Source organism: Rattus norvegicus, chromosome 4 (assembly GCF_021556685.1).
Source record: "Rattus norvegicus strain SHRSP/BbbUtx chromosome 4, alternate assembly SHRSP_T2T, whole genome shotgun sequence".
NCBI classification, from domain to species: domain Eukaryota; kingdom Metazoa; phylum Chordata; class Mammalia; order Rodentia; family Muridae; genus Rattus; species Rattus norvegicus.
The window spans coordinates 31,768,200-31,785,952 of record NC_141537.1 but is presented as its reverse complement, the minus strand read 5'-3'; the positions used below and the strand labels follow the sequence as shown (position 1 = coordinate 31,785,952).

Sequence of the window (17,753 nt, the reverse complement as noted above, 5' to 3'; positions counted from 1 at the left end):
TTGAGCAAGTGCACTGTGGATGTCAGTCACAGTGATGTCATCAGAACTTCCAGAATGAACTGGGGAGTAATACAATTCCCACATTAACATGACATATATATAAAATTGTTGAAGTTGCCAATATGGTCATGAATCAAAAAAACATGAAGCGTGTGTATTTTTTCATTAATCAAAGGAACATTTATCAGGTGCTTAGTATTGATAAGCTGATTGATTGATGTGTGTGTGCATGATTATGTAGGTACACAGGTTCATGTGTAGGTCTTCATATGTGTAGAGTCCAAAGGTTCACACTGAGTGCTTGCCACAATGAACAATGCACTCCTGTGTTTGTTGTTGTTTGAAGTTTGTTTGTTTATTTGTTCTGCTGGCTTTTGGAGGAGTGTAGGGTGTGTTTGTTTTCTGGAGACAGAGTCCCTCACTGACCTTGGAGCTTAACTAGCTGGACAGTGAGGTCCAGGGCTCTCCTATCTTCACCTCCCCAGCTATAAGATTGTAGATATAGGCCACCATAACTTGGTTTGAACATGGATGATCTGAATGAGGTCCTTCTGCTTCTGTGGCAACCATTTTACTAACTGAAACATCTCCCCAGCCTAGTTATTATAAGAATCTATTTATTTTTTATTATTTTTAAGTGTGAGTGTGTGTGTGTCTGTCTGTATGTATGTATGTAAATGCAGGTGTCTCAGGATTTTTCAGCTGTGAACAGATACCATGACCAAGGCAACTCGTTTTTTTTCTTTTTTATCCTTTTTATTGGATATTTTTAAATTTACATTTCAAATGTTATCTCCTTTTCCCATTTCCCATCCACAAACTCCCTATCCCATCCCCCCTCCCCCTGCTTCTATGAGAGAGTTCTCTCACCCACCCACCCATCCCTTCCTGCCTCCCTACTCAGACATTCCCCTACACTGGGGCATCAAACCCTGGCAGGACCAGGGGCTTCTCCTCCCATTGGTGCCCAATAAGGCCATCCTCTGCTACATATGCAGCTGGAGCCATGGGTCTGTCCATGTGTACTCTTTGGATGATGGTTTAGTGTATGTGTGTCTGCGTCTCTGTGTGTCTGTGCAAGTCAACTTGCAGAAGCTGGTTTTCTCTTTTGTTGCACAGGTCATGTTGCTAGGCTTGGAAACAAGGCTCCCTGTGCCCTGAGTCATCTTGCCACCCACTAAAGGTTTTCCTTAAAGCCACATTTTTTTCAGTACTATAAATTAAAGAGAGGGTTCAACAAATGCTGGTCAAATGCTCAAACACTAAACTATATCCCTATCCTCTCTTCTTTCCTGTTAGTTTACAGATGGGGTCCTCAAGTTTCCCAGGCTGGCCTTAAACTCATCCTGTGGTTCAGGCAGGCCTTGACTTTGCAACCTTTGTACTTTAGTTTCTGAGTAACTGGGATTACAGGTTGTGACACCAGATCCAAATTAAAGCTGTGTTCCTATCCCATGACCAATAAGGGCCCAGACCATCCTTTTGCCCTTAACATGATGCCTAAAGAGGATGATACTATAGCCTTCAGGATTCTTGTTTTAACAGTAAGTCCTAGGTCTGTTTATTTGTTTGTTTTTTACCTTTCCTCTTATAATTGTGCTACCCTTACTATTCTGGCCCTGCTCTATGTAGCTCTAGAGTACCTGATGTCACCAAGAGCATATCTACTCACAGAAGACCATTGGGTACAGGATAAAAGTAATGGACTTTGAGTTAAGTGAAGTAAGTTTACATCCAGTATTTGCCATTAATTGGCTGTGTAACCTTGAAAGTCAATTAACTGCTCTAGACTTTAGAATCTCCTGAGAAACATCTAGAAAACATGCAGTCCCCATGACTTTATGCACTTATCACCTCCACTTCAATAACATCCACTCTCGTATCGATGGACTCCTGATGTTTCTGCCCATCTAAGGGTGAACAACCATTGCTTTACTTCAATGAATTTTTTTATTTACATTTCAAATGTTATTCCCTTTTTTGGTTTCCTGGACACAAGCCCCCTATCCCATCCCCCTCCCCTTCTTCTATAAGGGTGTTCCCCTCCCTATCTACCCCCTTTCTTTCCCCCTGACATTCCCCTAAAGTGGGGGGGTCCAGCCTTGGCAGAAACAAAGGCTTATCCTTCCATTGGTGCACAACAAGGTCATCCTCTGCTACATATGCAGCTGGAGCCATGGGTAAGTCCATGCATATACAGTCTTTGGATAGTGATTTAGTACCCAGGAGCTCTGGTTTGTTGGCATTGTTGTTCTTATGGGGTTCCCAGCCCCTTCAGCTCTTTCAGTCCTTTCTCTAATTTCGCTAACAGGGACCCTGTTCTCAGTTCAATGGTTTGCTGCTTGCATTTGCCTCTGTATTTCACATGCTCTGGCTGTGCCTCTCAGGAGACAGCTATATCAGGCTCCTGTCAGCATGCACTCCTTAGCTTCATCAATCTTATCTAGTTTTGGTGGCTCTATATAAATGGGCTGCATACCCAGATGGGGCTGGCCCTGAATGGCCATTCCTTCAGTGTATGCTCCAAATATTGCCTCTATATCCCCTCCTATGAATATTTTTTTGCTTTTAAGAAAGAGTGAAGCATCCACACTTTGGTCATCCTTCTTCTGGGGCTTCATGTGGTCTGTGGATTGTATCTTGGGTAATTTGAGCTTTTGGACTAACATCCACTTATCAGTGAGTGCATGCCATGTGTGTATTTCTGTGATTGGATTACCACAGCCAGGATGATATTTTCTAGTTCAATCCATTTACCTATGAATTTCATGAAGTCATTGTTTTTGATAGCTGAGTAGTACTCCATTCTGTAGACATACCAAATTTTCGGTATCCATTCCTCTGTTGAAGGACATCTGGGTTCTTTGCAGCTTCTGGCTATTACAAATAAGACTGCTATGAGCATAGTGGAACATGTGTCTTTGTTGTATGTTGGAGCATCTTTTGGTTATATGCCCAGGAAAGGTATAGCTGGGTCCTAAGGTTATACAATGTTCAATTTTCTGAGGAATCCCCAGACTGATTTCTACAGTTGTTGTACAAGCTTGCAATCCCACCAAAAATGGAGGAGTGTTCCCCTTTCTCCACATCCTTGCCAGCTGTCACGCGCCTAACGTCTCGCCAGCAAGAATGACGCACGGACACGAGGATCCTTCTGCAGCAAAGCATTTATTGCATCTTGAAGAGGAAGAGAGCGAGCCCCAGAATGGCGCTGCTTATATACACCCTAATGTGGCATGTCCACGCCTGATTGGTCTCATTGGCATGCCCCGGGATGGGCAAAGACTTGGCGTGAACACACTCTTGCACATGCGCACACAGCTAGTTTCCTGAAAGGAAGTCGGGCTGGCACAGCGGAAGCCAGCCCCATCTTGTAATGGTGAATGCTATCATGGCTTTCCACATCTCCCCCTGTTTGTTTTACTAGAATGAGGCTGGTCTAGGCCTCTGCAGTTATGTCCATCTGCTGTGGCTCCTGTCTTAGGTCGTTCCTCTAATGTCACAGCCTTATCCGTCGTAGAGTAACCCTATCGCCACCGGGCCCCATGTCTTAGATTGGTCTGTGCATGAGGAAAGTTGCCTGGCTCTGGATACTGCAGTGCTGTGTGACAGTAACTGCTAAACGACTTAGGGCGAACTCTATGAAAGAGGCCAGCCAGAAAATGAGTTAGTGGGGAAATCATGATCACCCTATCGCGTGCAATGAGGAAACCTCAGTGATGTAGAAGGGCTGATCAAAGAATCATTGAGTCTCTCTCATCCCAGTGCAATGGATCCACAAATCCATGGGGTGCAAGAGCAGAGAACTCAGATGCCGACTAACTCCTGAGCATAGATAACCAAATTCCAGGGGAGGCCCCTTGTTCAATGGCCACAAGTGCTTGAGTGACAACAACCTTGTCACGTTTCTGTTGAGATCTGAGTTTGCAAACCAACCATAGCATGAACACTAATCCACAGCATAGGGCTGTACCAAACAGAGCCACTCCCGATAAGTAGTGGGCACCTCATCTGGTTCTCCTCAGCTGTTACCACCAAGGGCCGTAGTCAAGCCGCTCCTATAATAAAATTTAGAATTCCCAATTGTTAGCAACTACTCCAGAAAGTTCACCCACTGTGCTTGCCTAACAATAGATTGGGGGAGGGTAACTCTAGACACTGCAGACACAATGGCTGCAGCAGTAATGGCTGCTACAATAGCAGCGAAAGTAACAAGGTCTTTCCCAGGACAGTTTAGGATCAGTCATTCTTCTCTGGAACAACTAGCAGGCAATGGAACCATGTCTGAGATCTGTACAACCAGGGCAGAGTTCCCCAGTCCACAGCAGCTTCACGCAGATGGCATTCCTGTGAAGCTACAGACTGCAAAATGACACCACCAGTTAAGGCAGCAAGAGTCACCAGGGGAATGAGGGGGGCAGGGGTAACAGCTGGAGTCCAGTCTTCTCCAGAAAGCAGCAGTGCACAGAGGGTCTGAGCGTAGGCCACAATGGGACGGGAACACGCAGTGGTAACGCTGACTGTATCAACGCCAGAATTTCTGTGATGACAAAAGATGAGGGGGGATCTTCCATCTTCCTCTCAGGGCAGAGGAATGACTCCAGGGACCCGAACCAGGAGAGCTGAATCTTCATGTTCTCAGGATCAGCAAGTCTCACCAGCCACTTCTGGCAGCTGGCATACTCCTGTAGCATCCTGTAGAAAAAACACAAAGATTCCCTCTTCCCCATATAAAATATCTGAACAGGATCATGTCAATATGTGAATCTTTCTATTTCACCTAGGCAGAAGTATGCCTAGTTGTAGGGTGCCATAAACACTCAAGGGTTCCTTGGCATCCAAATTTTAAAATTGAAATAAAAGGAGCATTATTTAGCATACAGGGATAACTCCCCCTTTTTATTTATTAAGATATAAACTGTCTAGTATCATTGTCCTCCCTCGTTAAGGGGTCTAGGCAATCCAGTTTGAGTTCTTAAATGGCCTCTAAAGGAACAGTATTTAGTGTTCTTAACCACTAAGCCATCTCTCTAGCACCTCACAAACTTTATTTCCAATGAGGATAACAAAGACCTAAGTCCTCTGGTAAGGTGAGGTACTTAGCCAACTTAACATATCCTTAGAAGTTTAAAATTAGTTTCAAATATTCTTTTCTGGAGTAGTGTAACAGCTACTCCCCAAATATTAAAGCTCATTTTGAGAGCAAAGGTTTGTAGTAAAAATTTCTATATACACTGAAAGATTTAAAGTTCTAACTTCTTACATTGAAGAAGCGACAAAATTATATAATATAAGGCTATTAGCCATTCCTTTGTAAAATTTTTAATGATATCACTTTATGGGCTCTCTAAAATTATAAGCAAGCTCACGAAATGAAAACTCACAATCGCCAGGACATCTTCTAAATCTATCTTGAAATGGCAGTTGGAGTAAGCAAACAGGCTGTAATGCTCTCACAAGTTCTAAAACCTCATCAATCCTTTGTAAATCCTGTAACAATCTCTACCTGTTTGATTTTTTCTCAATTTTAAATAAGTTTGAGTTAGTCAATGAAACACTGGCAATCCTTAATCACAATCCTTAAATTCTCTTTGTAACACAGAGCACAACCACAAGGTCACCTGAGTTCTGAGTAGTGACTAGGCAGCTGTCCTTGGGGCAGTGGAATTAGCATTAAAATACAGATAACTTCAGGGAAAACCACAACTTTGGAAAGCAAAACTCAACCTCTAACAATCTAGTCTCCAAAATCCAGTCTCCAAAACACCGAGTCTATCCTTCATGCTACAAAATTTGACTGCCAGTTCCTACATATGAACGCAAGATGGTGCGGTCTCCAATACCTCAACAAAGAGACATTGTCCTAAATTCTTTTAGAAGCCTGGTTTCTAGAGTAAGAGTTAGACCTATTTCCCTAGGTTGGCTCATGCCGCATGTTGTCTAGAATGACTTTATCCAAATTACCAGCTTTATGTCAACTCTCTGTTACCAATATTATACTTTTTTAACCAATATCCAATAACTTAAAAGCCAATAGTCCATAACCATTTACTGGCCCTTTAAGTTGGGTATCTTTACTCTCTTCTATACCTATTATCCTTAGGTTTGACCTTCTCATTGTGTCCTTGATTTCCTGGATATTTTGGGCTAGAAGCTTTTTGCATTGTAGATTATCTTTGATGGTTGTTTCGGAGTTTTCTATGGTCTCTTCTGCTCCTGAGATTCTCTCTTCTATCTCTTGTATTCTGTTGGTGATGCTTGCATCTATGACTCCTGATCTCTTTCCTAGGTTTTCTATCTTCTGGGTTGTCTCCCTTTGTGCTTTCTTTATTGTTTCTATTTCCATTTTTAAATCCTGGAAGGTTTTGTTCAATTCCTTCACCTGTTTGGTTGTGTTTTCCTATAATTCTTTAAGGGATTTTTGTGTTTCCTTTTTAAGGGCTTCTACTTATTTACTTGTGTTGTCCTGTATTTCTTTAAGGGAGTTATTTATTCCCTTTTAAAGTCATCTATCATCATCATAAGATGTGATTTTAAATCCAAATCTTGCTCTTTTTGGATATCCAGTATTTGTTTTTGTGGGAGAACTGGGCTCTGATGATGCCAAGTAGTCTTGGTTTCTGTTGCTTAGGTTCCTGCGCTTGCCTCTCTCCATCAGGTTGTCTCTGGTGTTAGTTTGTCTTGCTGTCTCTGATGTTGGCTTGACCCTCCTATAGGTCTGTGTATCAGCACTCCTATAGAACTGGCTTTTTTAGCCATATCTGGGAACAGAGAGGTGCTTCTGGTTTTGTGTGACCTGAAGCCTCCAGGCAGGTTGCTTGGAACAGAAGAGTTGGTCTTACCTCTGCTCTTAAGTGTGTAGGTGCTCTTGGTGACTGACTTTCAGCTCTTGGTGCAGGTAGAAACCCAAAATGTCCTGCCCCTGACTGCTCCTAGGTCCCTGTGCCCAGAGGGCTCTGAAGGCACTAGGTGGGTTCCTCTTGGACCAATAATGTGGCCAAAAAGTATTTGTCTGCTCTGAGTTCTCAGGATTATCTGCTCTTCTGAGGGTCCAGCTCTTTCCTCCATGCTATTTGGGTACAGGGAACTGTGGGACTGGTCCAGGTCAGTTCAGTTCCAGGTACAGGAAGAAACCAGCAGGTTCCTGCCTCTGACTGCTCCTATATTCCCGTATCCAGAGGCTACTATGCAGGTTCCTCTTGGGCCAGGAATGTGAACAGAAGTTGTGGTCTCCCCTGAGGTCTCAGGATTCTCCACACTTCTGGGAGTTCAGTTCTCTCCCTCACAGGATTTGTGTTCCTACTTCAATAGTTTTTGCCAGTTGCTTACTCAAATTCTTTCTTACTGGATTTGTGTAACTTAGCTTAAAGACAGCAGAAGGATTAGTGTCATCTCTGAATGGTAGAAACAGAGTCACTAACCTAACTATAATTAGAACTATTTTCTATGTACTTAAAATACTATATGTATAAAAATTTTCCTAGGTCATGCAAGTGTAACATATGATATAGCAGGTAAATTATATAGTTTTTAGATAGCTTATAAAATTATCTAGTTGGGCCAGGCATAGCGACAAATGACTTTAATCCCAGTGCTCAAGAGGGGCAAGGCAGGAGGTTCTCTGTGAGTTTGAGTCCATTCCCAAGAGTTCCAGAGCATCCAGAACTACACAGAACGATCCTGTTTCAATAAAATGTAAGATGATGGTGATGGTGGTGGTGGTGGTGGTGGTGGTGGTGGTGGTGGTGATGATGATGATGATGATGATGATGATGATCCAGAATGGTTTTGTTTTCTTAAAAAGCAAAGACAAAGGAAAGGAGAGAGTGTTACGTATAAGCCACATTTTTATCCTCATTCTCTTCAGAGAAACCTCCTGATTTTTATGTATTGTGTGTTTATATATGTGCACATATACATACAGTATATACATTATATGCCAGATACACATACACTATACACACACATACACACATACACATATAGATATATATTCACACAGCATAATGTATTATGCTCTTAGAAAAGCAAAAATAATTTCCAGATGAGACTTGGAAGAACCCCTCCATCATCCCTTTTCTCCACAGAGCCCGAGTCTCTTCCTCATTGCCATTTAGAGAAGAGCTGGTTCCCTCTAGCAACAGAGCTCAGGGTTTCCAGGAAACTCCCTGAGGGTCTGGGCAGGAGCTGTAAGTTAGGAGCTACCTACAACTTGGGTCTAAATCTTTCCATTATCAGATGCCTACAGCCAGGGTGACAGCCAGCTCACCACTATGACAAGCAGAAAGTGGCCATAATTGTTAGTGACCACAAGCCACACCCAGCTGCAGATCAACAGCCTTCTTCCCTACCCCCACCACCATGCCAGTGAGTGTAGAAGGGAGGAGGCTGGGATACTTTTAAGTATGAACTAGTTTCCTCTAAGACAGTAGTTCTCAACCTTCCTAATACTTTGACCCTTTCATATAGTTCTTCACGTTGTGGTGATCCACAACCATAAAATTATCTCATTGCTACTTCATTACTGTAATTTGGTACTCTTATGAATCATAATATAAATATATGATATGCAAGGTATCTGATATGCAACCCCCAAGGGGTCAAGACCCACAGATTGAGAACCACTTATCTAAGAAAAAGCTGTCCATGGCTTTGATACTACTTTACTTCTAATGTGCATATGTTACAGGCTAAACCTTGGATAATGAGGAATGACACTTGTGTTTGTTCCAGCTGACATAAACTGTATCACAGCTCCCTGTCCCTCATTTTCCCATGTCCCCCCTTCATAGCCCCTGTGTCCTACTATCCCCTTCTACAGCTACCTGGGAGGGGTCAAACATTTATGAACAGAGGGATGATCATAAAATGGCTATAGATGGTTCTAAGCATATTTTAAATCTTTCACCTGCATCTGATGGAGAACATCGTATGCAGTTGGCTACAGATATAACCAAGAGTTACTATGAAGCCAATGATAGGGCTTCAACTATAAACATAATTGAAGAAATATTCTCTAAGCATGGAGGCTTAGTCTCCATGGAAGATATTAACATAGCAACTGAAATACGTATTTCCAACAAGTAGTATAGCAAAACTTTGGAGATAATTACAGATTTTTTTTCTGGAACTATTTTAGAAAGGAAACTTTGGAAGAAGTCACCTGAGAAGAAAATAAAAGTTGAGGAGGAGGAGGAGGAGGAGGAGGAGGAGGAGGAGGAGGAGGAGGAGGAGGAAGAGGAAGGAAGGGAGATAACGGACAAGCATCTCTTTAAGATGTTCCACTGGGAGGCTGGAGAGATGGCTCAGTGGTTAAGAGCACTGACTGCTCTTCCAGAGATCCTGAGTTCAAATCCCAGCAACCACATGGTGGCTCACAACCATCTGTAATGGGATCCGATGCCCTCTTCTGGTGTGTCTGAAGACAGCTACAGTGTACTTGCATATAAGAAATAAATAAATCTTTAAAAAAAATATGTTCCTCTGGGCAGGTGCACAAGAAAAAGAGAAACAGAAAAAGAAACTATACCAATTAACAATATCTTATTACTATATGATTTTATTGCTTATTTTTATGGCTTTGTATGGTTCCATGGCATCTGTTGAAAGGGTCTACCGATTAGGAAAGCCAGGGCGTAGTTGATGGTAGAGCTGTACACAAGCGATGCCTAATATTCACAGTTAGTGTGTCTTCTCAAGCTTGTGTTGGGGACGTTAAGGTAAAAATATTCACCAGTGTGCTTTCCGCCCCTAGACATTCTCCGTCAGTCATGTCTCCTCTTTTCCTGTGTATGCTATCAAGCGACAGATACATTTTTAAAGAAAACAACAAGGAAAAAAACTCTCACTGTAAAGAAGGAAGTCCATTCTTCAATTTGGAGAACAAAATCAGAGGCTTAAGAGCTGAGGTTCCCAGCAAGTTAGTGGTTTGGTGGGAAGAGTGACAAATGGTGGGAGAATGTGTTTTCCTACTGTAGGAGATCGGGAAGGGTCCTGGATATGGGACTTCTGACCCTCCAGTCAGAAGCAGAAGAATGTAGGCGTGACTAAGCTACTGATACTGACCTCAGGGCCTTTAGCTGTCCTGTCCTGAGCTACATGAAAGACGAAGGTCTGCAGAGGCCGGTCTTACACACACACACACACACACACACACACACACACACACACACTCATTCATATACACACTATCACATGCATACACACACCCAAACTCACTAACACGTATCAATATGCTCTCATGGCCTGCCTCTCTCTCTCTCTCTCTCTCTCTCTCTCTATCTCTCTCTCTCTCTCTCTCTCTCTCTCTCTCTCTCTCACACACACACACACACACAGAGCAACACACGCTCACACTTCAACACGCTCACGCTTACTGTCACTCACATGCTGGCACACATTTGTACTCAGTCACAAACACCCAGTCATATGTCATCATTCTCACATTCACACACACTAACAGCCCAACACACACACACGCTATCATTAACACACTTCCAACAGACACACACACATACACTCTCACACATACAACATTCAGATGCACTATATGCTCAGAAAACTCACTAGACACCTGCACATACACTCAATAAAACATGCTTACACAGGCACACCCATGTACACTTTCACAAGCACTTATACCTGCCCACATACTCACATAAACTTATATAGGGCACACATGGGTACACATGCTATTCCCAAATTTATTTTCCTACTGCCAAGCAAGTCCTTTGCTGTCATTTGCAGGTCACACAAGCTCCTGCCTTGGCACACTTCCACTTCTTCCAGTCACTGGGACCCTTCTTCTCCCACCTCTTCTGTCTATAGTGTTCTCTATCTATCTGTCTGTCTGTCTATCTATCTATCTATCTATCTATCTATCTATCTATCTATCTCTCGCTCTCTCGCTCTCTTGCTCTCTCTTGCTCTCTCCATGTGTCTAGGATTAGAACAGTAGCTGGACTCTTACATTCAAGGAATGAAAGATTGTTGATTGAATGTAAGATTGAATGAATGAATGAATGAATGAATGAATGAATGAATGAATCTTAATGCCTCTTCCTTGACAGCTGTGTAAGCCTCCATGGAAACCAGCCATTCCCTTATAGAGAGAGTGAAGAAGAGAACACTGAAAGTATTGAGGAAAATGGCATCTTTCATGTTTACTCTGATTTGAGTCAGAACTAGCCTGTACTAGTTGGCAGAAAGAAGACTAGAGAAATTAAGCTTAACAACAAATTAAAAAAAAATACACCCGATATATACCTCAGTTTGGAGGATGAGAGATCTGCCTACTACCAATACTTTAACATTTAATGTTGTATGTATATTTAATTATACTTTCATAAATTCATTTTTAAATTTTCATACAACATATATTTGATCATATTTCCTCTCTTAAGTTTTTAGTGGATGTATGTATATATGTTTTCAACTGGCTCCTTTTTGCCAAACACTATATCCTTGCATATCTCCAGGCCAATACATATAGATTAATCCCTGATTTGTAATGGATCTATAGCATTTGTTTGTATGAATCAAACCCCATGACTTTAGGTTATTTCTGTTTGATTTTTAACTATGTCAAAAAATTATCTCAGTAAACATCTTGACTCACACAAAAATGGAATTTCTCAGACAGTGAGGAATGTATATGTGTGTTTAACAATGTTCCTTACCAAGCAACTCTGGCTGGCTGGGAACTTGCTATGTGAAACACTGTGGCCTCTGCCTCCTGCAAGCTGGGCTTATGGACATGCACCAACTCATCTGGTAGAAGTGGTTTGTCTAAGGTGAGGTGAGAGTGTGTTGCCACACTTGTGAATTAGAGGCAACTGAGATAAAGAACTGGGACATCGGCTAGGAACAGATTCAGGTCCCAAGTCGGCCTTATAGGAAGGGAGGATCTCAATCTAAACTGTCAGAATAAGAAGTAATTGCGTGTATGGGAAGACAGGGAGAGTTTTTGCCACTGAAAGCAGGGGGGAAAGACTCACATGTCTGTGTTGACAAAGCAGACAAATCCCTTGCCAGTCTCTCTTCTCTTAGAATAAGATATGCCCAGGCAGTGATTTCAATCATGACTTTTTTTTTTGCCACCAAGTGTACTTTATTGGCTCCACTGTGGACAGATATGCGAAGGTAACATTTGCATACACATAGGGTAAAGGGTCAGCCTCGGGGGAGGGTCAGATGTGGACCGTGGGACACAGGGCAGCTAGAATCCAGAATGTGGCATTCTTTGTGAAAGTGACTGAAAGACTACTGAAGAGGTGGTAGAGAAAATGATGATGCAGATAATGACCATGAGGACACTGAAGATCAGGGAGCTGATGTTCAGGCACTTAGCAGCGGAAGCATAGGCCTGGGCTCCAATAACATCACCCATCATCTTCCTGTCCCTGGACTTCACAGAGTAGGCATAGGCAATGAAGCCCAGGCAGCAGGCGTTGAAGAAGAGTGCATTGAACAGGGACCAGACCACATGGTCAGGCACAGAGACCTCTCTGGCATGTTGATCACGGTGGTCCTCACGACAGCTGAGTTGTGGGGTTCCCCCAGCTCAGTCACCCCGTACTCCTCTTTGATTGTCTCATAGCTTGGAGGAATCTTGGCATTGGTGGGCAAGAAGGCTTGGGAAGTGTGCCTCATGGCATTGACTCTGGAACACACTGTTTGGAGGATGGCTGCTGTTATCCTGGTTCTGTAGATGACTTTCTTATTTATTCTCTCTCTCTCTCTCTCTCTCTCTCTCTCTCTCTCTCTCTCTCTCACACACACACACACACACACACACACACACACACACACACACACACACACCACATGGACTTAGGAAATGAGAGAAAGACAGAAAGAACACACTCTGGTCAGCACATTTTCTGTAAAGGGTAAGAGTGTACCACGTATCCTGCTCTGTAAGCTATTTATGTCCTCTGTACAAGGCTGTGTCTCTGTGGTGGCAAAAGACACCTTTGACAATACCCAAGCCAATGAGCAGGACTAGATCCCATTGAAATTTTAATGGGGAACACTAAATAAGAATTTCGTGTAGTTTTCACTAACATGAAATGACCAACAACCTTCTTTGTATCTATCTATCTATCTATCTATCTATCTATCTATCTATCTATCTATCTATCTACCTATCTATCTACCTACCTATCTACTTATGTACCCACTAAAAATGTAGGAAGCTTCCTTATTTTATAGGTTGTACAAAGGCAGATATTAGACCAGTGATGTGCCCCTCCCTGTTTTCAACCCCTGCTTTAAATTATGCCTAGAAAACAACATTTCAGCCTGAGGAAAGGTTTTCTGTAGCAACAGAGCTCTAAAGAAAAGTTTCATGAGGGGCTCATTCTTCTTTCCTGAGCCAAACTGTGCTAAACTCCATCTTTAAAGATGGCCTTTGCCCTAGTTAGAAGTGGTTCTTCCAGAATAGAGTGGCTCCATGCCTAAATGATAAACTCGAGGCTTAAGATACCTCTTAAGAGAGGAACACTATTTGTAATTTATATAATGGGCACTTCCCTCCACCCTCCCAATCTCTTCTCACAAAGATTTTAAAAATATTGGCATCTGGTCTTAGTCAAGGGTGCTAGATGTGGTGTTATGGGGACATCAGAGGCATGGCCAGTCCTTGAGAAATCTAGACTTAATTCTGTGTCCTTTCTAGGAGAGTTGCTTAGCCCTTCTTGGGCTAGAAGTCAGTTGGGTAGAACCTAACGACTCTAGCTCTTTATGACAAGTCCACAAATCTACTAAAACCCAGTAAGCTTACATAGTTCATGAAATTGACTTCTTTTATTAATGATGCATTTGTTCTATGGGATAATGGAATCTTTACAATCAAAGAGAACTCATAGAATATCTTGTTAGTGGCCATGCATCCAAGTTCCAGATTAGTAAAAATCTCAGGACTCAATCCAAAACTCACTGTACACTGGGTGATCTAGAAAGAACATCTAATTACTGGCAGAGTCTGTGTCTGGCTAGGGCCTGTTTTCTCAAGCATACCTTCTTGAGAAAAGTCTTCTTGAGTCCTGTGATGGTGGAAAGGAAGATCAAGACTCCTGGACCAGGAAGCTGACTGAGGCTTGCTTACCACACAGCAGTCTAGGAAAATCAGTGAGCCCAAGCTGGTAAGAAACCCTGCCTCAAAAAAAAAAAAAAAAAAAAAAAGAATCACAGGGTGGAGGGGAATTAACATGGAGGGTTAGCCTCGGGAGATCACACACCCTCCTCACACGTGTACATTCTCCCATAGAAACACATACACACACTCATGTGTATACAGTAACTTTCAAGAAGTGATCATAGATGAATGTATCTCCCAGATGAAGTAAGGTACTCACTCCATGTTCCCAGGATCAAGCTTCCCATCAGTTTTTCAAACATCACATATTCCGCTTTAACACCAATGAATCATTTCATCACAGCCTATTTCATCCATCTACAGAGACCTTTCCAAAAGTGGGCAGGAAAATACATACTCCACACACACAGATAAATGGTTTAAACATCATCAAATATTGCTTATCATCATCACCATCATCACCACCACCACCACCATCATCATCACCACCACCACCACCATTATCACCATCATCACCATCACCATCATCACTACCACCATCATCACCATCATCACCATCACCATCATCACTACCACCATCATCACCACCACCACCACCAACACCACCACCATCATCATCATCATCTTGGGTTTTTTTGAGACAGGATTGCTTTGGGTAGCTCTGGCTTTCCTGGAACTCACTCTGTGTACCAGGCTGGCCTCAAACTCCCAGAGATCCACCTGCTGGGATTAAAGGCATGTGCCACCACCATCTGGCTAAGTATTGCATTTTTTTAAAGTTTAAAAATTTACCAAAGGGACACTTCTCAACTTAGAGACAACTGTGGGTTTCAGTTTTCTGTCCTTCCTGTTGGGGGGGGGGGCTAACTAGCCCTTGTCTTTCTGGTTTTGGTCTGAGGCTACTGGGGGGATTTTTCTTTTCATTATCCAGTTCCTGCCCCTTTCTCTTTCTCCCTCTCATTTGCAACTGTTTATGTTTTTCCCTTCACTGTTAATCAAATCAAAGTACTCCTGTGTTAAGAAATGGAGGTGCCTTTTGGAGAGGGGGGCATTCCATGAAAAAGAAAAGTTGAAGTTTTTCCCTATCTCTTAATGAAAGCCAAATGTTTGAACTGTAATTAAAATGTTTACACTGAACGTGGATTGCTAGATCCACAGTGTAGCCATACTAGTTGGTTTTTTTTTTCTTGATAAAATGCTAATGTCGGGAAAGCAAGGCTACTCCACTTTTATTCCAGATCTGATCAGAGAATACACTGAGCATGCCCAGAAGGTTTCGAGAGAAAATGGAGGTTGTCATCATCTGGACGTCATAAAAGTCAGCATTTTTGATATCAATCCTTCTGCTCCTTCACTTGGAGAAGTGTCACTCCGTGTCATGCAGGTGACATCGTCACATCTTGATCAATCCCGGGCATCAATCGAAGCATTCCAGAAGATTAAAATGGAGGAAGAAGACAGGATGCTTCTGTGCCATCACACAAGTCATGGTGTCCTGAGTGAATAAGTCTTCTCTTATCAGAAAGGGTATCATTTATGCACAGCTTTTGTGGCCATAATTATCTGGCACATTATCTTTGTCACCTTCATTCAGTCTCCCACAGAGAGAAATGTCTTCTAATTACAGTTCTGAAATGGCCAGACTACTAAATTTTTTGTTTGTTGTTGTTTTGGTTTTGTTTTTGTCAAAGTGATAAAAACTCAAGTCATCTGAGAAAGGGAAACCTCAACTGAGACAATGCCCCCAATCAAAGTGGCCTGTGAGCCATTTTTTTGATTGATGATTTATGTGGATGGGCCCAGCCCACTGTGGGCAGGGCAGTCCCTGCGCAGATGGTCTTGGATTCTATAGGACAGTTAACTGATCAAACCAATTCAGTAAGCAGTGTTCCTCTGTGGCCTTCACTTCAGTTCCTGCCTCCAGATGTCTGCCCTGCTTACCTCAGTGAGTGGTGACCTGGTTGAAATAGTAAGATGAAATGACATATTCCTCCCCAAGTTGATTTTGGGCTTGGTGTTTTATCTCAGCAATAGAAATAAAACTAAGGTAGCCAGTGAGTAGACCTTCCCATGGCTTCCCATCTCTAACCAAAAAGTAAAGAATTTTACACCTCTCCATAGTACACAATGCACAGTAGAACATATGCATGTCATCTGGAAAACTTTAAATAACACGATGCCTTCGATCATCGCCTAGAGACCTGAGGAGGTCTGGGTGCTGTGTCTGTGGCATGCGTTCACTTATACACACTTCACGTAGTTCTGGCAGACAGCCAAACTAAGAACTGTGGCCCTTTGGGGATGCCCAGATTTCACAGCCTGGCTTGTCGGTGTTAGATTTATTTGTCATAGCTTCACTGACTTAGACAAATGATTTTTGCTTTGTATTAAAAGAGTCAGTCACTGTGGGCTGCTCTTCTAAAGTAACCTTTAGGTCTACACACCATTGCTGAGTCTGTGAGGTGTTCTGAGTTCCTCTGATGGTAGTCAGTCACTTCAGAAAAAAGTGTCTAGGTCTGGGGTGTGGCTTGGTGACAGAACGTTACTTAGCATGCACAAGGCACTCAATAAATGCAATCCCTAGAAACACTAGGGAGGGAGAGGGAGGGAGAGAGGGAGAGGGAGAGAGAAAGAGAGAGGGAGATGGAAAAGGAGAGAGGGAGAGGGAGAGGGAGAGGGGGAGGGAGAGAGGGAGAGGGAGAGGGAGAGAGGGAGAGAGGGAGAGAGGGAAAGGGAGGAAGTGAAGGAAGGGGGAAAAAAGAGGGTAAGGAGGAAGGGAGAAAGTCTAAGTTGATTGTTTTGGGAAGCATTTGGGAGGTCCAGAACCTAAGAAACACTTCCCAGAATCATTGTAAGTACTTTAAAAAAATCTATTATTAGTTGTCTGTGGAATAAAACACAGTCCAAATATTAAAGGATTAAGAGATATTTTCTCCTGAACAAAATTAAAAATGGAAGGCTTAAAGTAGGTGTGTGTGTGTGTGTGTGTGTGTGTGTGTGTGTGTGCATGAATGTGGAGGGGAGGCCAGTGTGTTGCTGCTTAGAAGTGTTTGAGCCAGAGGCTTTCCCTGGTCCCTAGGCCTTTCCAGAGAACCCCAGAGATCAGTGTGCTCTGCCCACAAGCCCTGGGATTGCAAGTATATGCCAACTTGCATGTGCTTTCACATGGATGCTGGGATTCAATCCCAGGGCTTCGTGCTCCCACTTTTACCCACTGAGTTTTCTTTCTAGCCTCTAAAGCAGTGGTTTGTTGTGGGTTGTGATCCCTTAGGGTTGTGTATGATATATTTGCATTCCTATTCATAACAGTTACATCATAACAATTATGAGTAGCAACAAATTAATTGTATGATGGGGGTCCCCACAACATGAGGAACTGTATTAGGAAGGTTGTGAACTATTGCTCCAACACTTTAATTTTTAATGTTCAATTGTGTTTCCATCTGTTTGCCAAAATAGCTATGCATGAGAAGGAGCAATGAATCTTATAACTCACATTGAATCGCAAGTCCAGTGTTGCACTTCACTACAAAGTTAGTATAGAAAAAGAGGCTTCGGTTACATAATGAAAACTGCAATCTTCAGTGTTCTGCGGTAAGAAAAAAAAGAGCTCTAGAGTACAGGGCTGCAACACGGTTTTCACAAGTAACTAAGT

General features: G+C 42.6%; 1 long non-coding RNA gene and 1 pseudogene across 1 annotated transcript in view; one reads left to right on the top strand and one right to left on the bottom strand.

Annotated features, from left to right (window-relative positions):
- The window catches only part of LOC147994734 (uncharacterized), a 30,311-nt gene extending 13,298 nt beyond the window's left edge, over positions 1-17,013 (top strand). The window contains exon 2 of the long non-coding RNA XR_015686362.1: positions 15,337-17,013. This is a non-coding gene — a long non-coding RNA (uncharacterized LOC147994734). The remainder of the gene's footprint in view (positions 1-15,336) is intronic.
- On the bottom strand, positions 12,218-12,651 carry RGD1560872 (similar to interferon induced transmembrane protein 2 (1-8D); annotated as a pseudogene).
- Positions 17,014-17,753: the final 740 nt, after the last annotated feature.